Below are 6,803 nucleotides of genomic sequence, written 5' to 3'. Positions count from 1 at the left end.
GGAAAGAGTAGAAGAAATGAGTATACAAAGAACTTGTATTTGTGTACTTTCATGTACCTTCCTGATGAATTTTCAGATGATCCCTGGCCTGTTGAGTTTCCCATCCCTACCCCTCCCACTTAAAAAAAAAATTTCCAGGGCCGTATTCCTGTTTTTATCCCACTCAGGGTGAAGATACACATCACCTAGGTGAGGCAGACTGACCGAGGCTGGCTTCAACCCTTGCTGGGATGCAGGCAGCATTGGAAGGGACACAGTGGCTTTTGTCAATGCCACCAGTATAACTCAAGCCCTTTCATTCCCAATCAGGTCACCAGTCATGAGATAACTGGAACCTTTCCCCAGGGTCAGCCCCGGATGTGAAAGTCAAGCTCACTGCAATTTTGGCTCATCAGATGGAGCACAGGAAGAGGGGAGGTGACAGCCCAAATCCTAATAGTTAGATGAGGGCTGCCTACAAGCAAGGTTAGAAGATGGAATGTAAGGTTATGATGATATACAATCATTTGGAACACGGTCTCGCTATGGTTATTTTCATACACGAATTTTCAAGGAACTAAGTGTAAAATATTTATGGAGTAGAATTCTTCCACCATTCATTCACTCACCTATACACTTTCGCTAATAATCTAAGTTCTCTCACTCCATCTTTTCATCACGTTTGAGTGACAAAAAGTCAAACTTGGATGAGCCTAACGATGTATTTTTTCCACGACCCCAGTCAAACAGCGGAGCTCTGCTGCAGAAATTTGCACAATAGGTCAGATGGATGCTGTGATAAATTCACAGCAGGAGCCTCAATATTTCCTGGCCATCCAAGAATTCCTCTGATCGAACTCACCCCTCAGCCTCTGCAACAGCTCTTCAGATCTGCTCTACTCTTGTCAAACCTCTTACATCATCTTCTCCATGACACCACCTACTGTGCAGCCCACTCTTTATAAGCAGATGACCTGGCTTATTTCCCAGGAGACGGAATCCATTAGGATGGGAACTATACCAACTCCTGCTAAAACGGACCAACCAAATCATCAAGATTCAACCTCTCTTCTCTCCTGTCCCAGTGAAGGGGGTTTCCTTTCCCACGTAAAATCCTTACATCTGTGGATCCATATTCTCTAGTGTTTCAGGAGCTGCTCACAATTCATTCATCTTCTCTCTTATTTGTCAACTTATCTGATTTTTTTTTTTTTTAATTTTAGGGAATGGCATCATCACTTATCTGTTATACTAGCCAGAAACCTTGGACTAAAACTTAACACTTACTTTTCTTTTTTAAAAAAACTTTTCAAATTTTTAAAAATATTTTTTAAAGATTACATGCCATTTACAGTTGTACAAAATACTGGCTATATTCCCTGTGCTGTAAAGTACATCCTTGAGCCCATTTTACACCCAACAGTTTGTGCCTCCCACTGCCCCACCCTTATATTCCGTCCCCCCAACTGGTAACGACTAGTTTGTTCTCTATATCTGTGAGTTGGCTTATTTTTTTGTTATATTCACTAGTTTATTGTATTTTTTTAGATTCCACATATAGGTGATCTCATACAGTATTTGTCTTTCTCTGTCTGACTTATTTCACTTAGCATAACACCCTCCAAGTCCATCCATGTTGTTGCAAATGGCAAAATTTCATTCATTTTTCATGGCTGAGTAGTATTCCATTGTGTGTGTGTGTGTGTGTGTGTGTGTGTGTGTGTGTGTGTGTGTAAATATATAGATATATATCTCATCTTCTTTATTCATTCATCTGTTGGTGGACACTTAGGTTGCTTCCATACGTTGGCAATTGTGCTGCTATGAACATTGGGGTGCATGTACCTTTTTGAATTAATGTTCTTTTTTTTTTTTTCTGTTTTTGGATATATGCCCAGGAGTGGAATTGCTGGATCATATGGTGGTTCTATTTTTAGTTGTTTGAGAAGCCTCCATACCATTCTCCATAGTGGCTACACTAATTTACTTTCCCACCAACAGTGCATGAGGGTTCCCTTTTCTCCACACCCTCTCCAACATTTTTTTAAATGCTTAGTTTTAGCTCTAATATCCAATCCATCATCACATTCTGTCAGGTTTTACTCCAAAATATTTCTCAAATCCATGTCCCCCTTTGCTAGCTCTGTGGTCTGAGCCTGCACCCTCCTGGCCTTTGGCTGCAGCAGTGCTTTGAATGGACTCTGTGTGCTCCCATCATATATTTTCCATCCTCTCAACACAACTCCAGTCATGTCCCCACCATCATCCCGCCCTAGTCCTCCTTTCTAAATCTTTATTATACTGCTACCCACCATTTCAGAAAAAAGACCCATTTTTAATTTGGGATGGAAGGCCTGCCCTTCATTGTTGCCCCCTGATCCCTGTGCTTCAGCCCCGGGGATCGCATTCTCCCTGGGCACGGGGCCTTTGCACCTGCTGTGCCCTCAGCCTGGAATGCGTCTTAGTCCCTCCGACACACGCTCATCCTTCCTTTTTAGCTTGAGTGACACTTTTTTAGAAGCACACCTCAGACAAGATCAATTCTCCATGATAAGCCTTCATAGCATCACGTGCCTTTCCTTTCTACAACTGGTGACAGCTGCCATTGTATATTTATTTGTGAGATTACTTAATTAGCTCCAATCTCCCTAACTTACCTACAAATTCAGGAGGCTGGGGACATTTCTACTCCTGCACTGTATCCCTAGCATCATGCCTGGCATGTGATAGACACTCTATAAATATTTATTGAACGAATGTGGGTCGAATAAATAACAGTACGTTCAGGGCACGGTGTTAGATGCTCCAGGGCTCTGGTTCTTAAACTTTAGCATCAGAAAGAATAACTTGAAAGCTCGTTAAAGCCCAGTTTGCTGGGCCCCAATTCTAGAATTTCTGACTCAGTAGGTCATGGGTGTCACGGAAGAATTTACATTTCTGACAAATTCCAAGGTAATGCTGATGGTGCTGGCCCAGGGTCCACAATTTGAGGACCATTTGCTTTAGGGAATTAAATACATGATTGTGACATGGTCAGCTGTCTCCCAGAAATTTACAGTTTTGTTCAGGTGCAAATAGTAGATAAGAGACATTTGATTTAAAAAAATACAGAGTTTAAAAATGGTGGATGCCAGAACTAGAAAAGACATGTCATGATCTACTGTCTACTGTTGATACAAGTAATTGGTTGCTATGCCAGTTTTAGGGCCAGTAATTGCTATTTTGGTAATTGCTGTTAGTATCTGTCTGATATGACCTTAGAAGGAGTTCACAGGATTTAAAGTGAGTCTCAAAGTAAACTTCAGAAGTGTTGAGGGGCTGAATTTTCAGGGTGGAGTAGGATGAAAAAAATATATAAAAAGGCAATACAGAGAGAGAATAAACTAATTTAGCTGGAATGCAGATTCACATAAAAGAAGAGTATAAAATTAAACAGGAAGTGAAGGGAAGGGAAGAAGCTCTTTGAAGGCAGCTGAATATAAGAGCGAAGGTGAGCCGGGAACACTTTTCTGTGCGGGACCAAACTGTATCTACATTTGGTTTTTCATTCCCTATTTACTCCCTGCCTCATCTATAGGGGACAATGGTCCAGGGGAAAACCAGTGGCTCCTCCTATAAGGCACCAGATACGGGAAATAATATCTGTTCTATATCTGCCACTACAATCTCTAGTATGAAGTTGACAGAAATGGCAGGGACAAGAGGGTCAAAGCTTTTGTAAGACTCAGTTTTTAGGTGATAAAAGCAGGTCCTGGTACAAGTTCTCATAGCCCATTAAGATTCCACTTTTTTATTAAAGGTGCTAAAAACATCACTACCGTCTGCATAGGTTCTACAGCTATTGCTGAATCAAGATATTTTCAGAGATGAATTGCAGGGAACTCACGGCCACTGCAGATGGTACCCTGCTCAGGACACAAGAACTGAAGTCCTAAGGAAGGACTGTGCCTTGAAAAGTGACAAAGTTCCACTCGTACGACCAGGTGACAGAGTGTCAGCAGCCCCGCTGTCATCAAGATCTTTAGAAACACAGCTGTTGGACTTCTATGGAGGGAAAACTCTCGGTTTTAGAATATATCACTTCATAGACATGATACTTTTCAATATCATGAAATCTAAAATTTTGCATCACTTCTTTTGTGTCATGAACACTCAATAGATATAGAATTGAATTAAAAGAAGTCTTGGGGGCTTCCCTGGTGGCGCAGTGGTTGAGAGTCCGCCTGCCGATGCAGGGGACACGGGTTCGTGCCCCGGTCTGGGAAGATCCCACATGCCGCGGAGCGGCTGGGCCCGTGAGCCATGGCCGCTGAGCCTGCGCGTCCGGAGTCTGTGCTCCGCAACGGGAGAGGCCACAGCAGTGAGAGGCCCGCATACAGCAAAAAAAAAAAAAAAAAAAAAAAAAAAAAGAAGTCTTGGGTTCTTTTACGTGACTAGATAATTTTAGGCATGTTTTATTTCACATGTTCATACAGGTTACACAGTAAACATTATGCTATGAAATTTGTCAAAGGTTTTGTATTCATTCCAGTAAGTTAGGTATGGGAAAAAGTTTTTTTTCCCCCAAAAGACCTTAAGAAGTCCATTGCCCATTCTCACGTGTGAAAGCAGTATTTAAGGAAAAATTCTGCCCTCCTATACATCTATTCGGCGGGATAAGAGTTTGCCTAACGTACATTCCCTCTGGTGACAGAGAGTTGTGTCCTGATTTAAAAAGGAGTGAGTATACAATCAAAGACCTTCATTCTTACCAGAATCCAGCCCTTTTCTCCTTTCCCTTAAATAAGATGTCTCAGAAGGGGGGTTACCTTTTCCTCACTGGTTAGCAGGAAGTGGTATGGTAGGATGTTTCTCTTCTGGTCAGGATAGTTTTTCACTTGTTTTTGAAATTTGCATGGCATATTTGATCACAATTCACTGATATTAAAAAAACCAACACTATTTTTATACATAGAAGTGCCACCAACAGGCTTCACTTAGTCCAAGTTGCCCAGAGAACTTCTGAGGTCCCACAGCACGTACTGTGGGTGACACCTTCTTTGTCACTTCATTCTATCATGTCTTGTATCAGTTTCACAGCTGTGTTCTGTGTAAATTTTTTCTCCTCTCTAAGATCACAAGCTCCTTGCACCCGGGGACAGTGTTACATATTTCTTTTGTGGTTTGGGGGCTGCATCTGTAGCCAAGCATAGCAAATGCTAGTTGATGGATTCATGGAGTGAGAAAAGCCATTTGTACATCTTGGACTGTTTGTTTAGTTATTACTAAGGAAGCAGATCATGAATAGAACCTTGAAACTCAATTACCAGGTTCTGTTTTTATTTTGTTTTTGTGAAGGAGACGTTCTGACAGACTGGAGTATTAAATAGACCTGTAATAGTCCTGCCAGGAAGAAAAAGCATAATTACATCCATTAAAAAGATATTGTATGCGAGGACAAACAAAAGGGTATCCTAGGAAATTTGGGATTAACAGATACACACTACTATATATGAAATAGTTAAACAACAAGGACAGAGAACCAAAAAAAATTGAATCCCACATATGCCATGACTCATGAAGAAAAACAGAACTTGGTTTACTCTGTCCTAGGCTGAGGCAAGACAATTCAATTCATAGATTGAAATGTTTATCCCCCCAGGTTCACGTGTTGGAGCGCTAACCCCAGTCTGCAGTAATTGGAGACTAGGGAGGTAGTTAAGGTCAAGTGAGGTCACTTGACCTTCCTGATGCAATAGGATTGGGGTCCTTATAAGCTCGTGCTCTCTCTTTCTCCCATGTGCCACACCCGGGACAGGCCTTGTGAGGATGCAGGGGAGAAGGCAGCCACCTGCAAGTGGAGAGAGCCCTCACCTGAAATCGAGTCAGCCAGAACCTCGATCATGAACTGAGAAAATAAATTTCTGTTGTTTAAGCCACTCGGTTTATGGTATTTTGTCATGGCAGTCTGAGCAGAGTAACACAGGCCATGTGTGATCAACATTACTTTCCTCTCTTAGCTCCTAATTTCTATCAGTCAGCAGTCCCACCAGCCCAAAGGTGAGCTTATAAGACTTTTATCTACTCTTGCTTTAAAGGCAACAAAAAGGGCACCACTTAAGACCTGGATGTGCTGCAAACTAGGGCAGTGGCCTCAGGTAACTCTTAATGCACAGCAAACAGTTCTGGAGGGTCTTAGTGGAGTCAGGCACCAGCCTAGGTGCAGGGGATGGAGTGGCAGGCATCCCTGTCTTCAGGCAGCTTGCATATTGCAACTGTCTGTTGTGGAAACAGAGGGTACCCACACAAACACAAGTCCATATACAAGTAGTGTTGGATGGTGACAGTGCCACAGAGAAGAGAACAGCGAAGGACTGGGGTGGGGGAGGGCTGGAAGGAGTCAGAATTGCATAAGGCCGAATGAAGCCACGTAAGAGGGGAGGGAGGGAGGGAGGGAGCCACGTGGCCGCCGGGGGAAAGTGTTCCTGGCCTGAGATGGCTTGAGTGTGATTGAATGACAGAAAAGAGCAGAAAGGAAGCCAGCGGAGGGTTGGCAGCAGAGGCCTGACACCGTCTGTCTGATGTCTAATGTTCTAACGTCTAATGCCTAATGTTCTACTGCAATCACTTGGGCTGTTACGTTGAGAAGAGCCAAAAGACGTGTCAGGAGACTGTAGCGATCGGCCAGGTGAGAAACTATGGTGGATGTAAGCGGCTTAGAGCCATGGAACTGGCGAGAAGTGATGGGATTCGGATATACTGACATTTCCATAGGCTGAATGGGTTGGTGGACAGATTGGATAAGGGCTGTGAGAGAAAGGGATTAAGAATTATTCAAAACACGT

The sequence above is a fragment of the Lipotes vexillifer genome, unplaced genomic scaffold, assembly GCF_000442215.2.
Source record: "Lipotes vexillifer unplaced genomic scaffold, Lipotes_vexillifer_v1.1 scaffold830, whole genome shotgun sequence".
Lineage (NCBI taxonomy): Eukaryota > Metazoa > Chordata > Mammalia > Artiodactyla > Lipotidae > Lipotes > Lipotes vexillifer.
Note: the sequence above shows the minus strand (reverse complement) of the source record.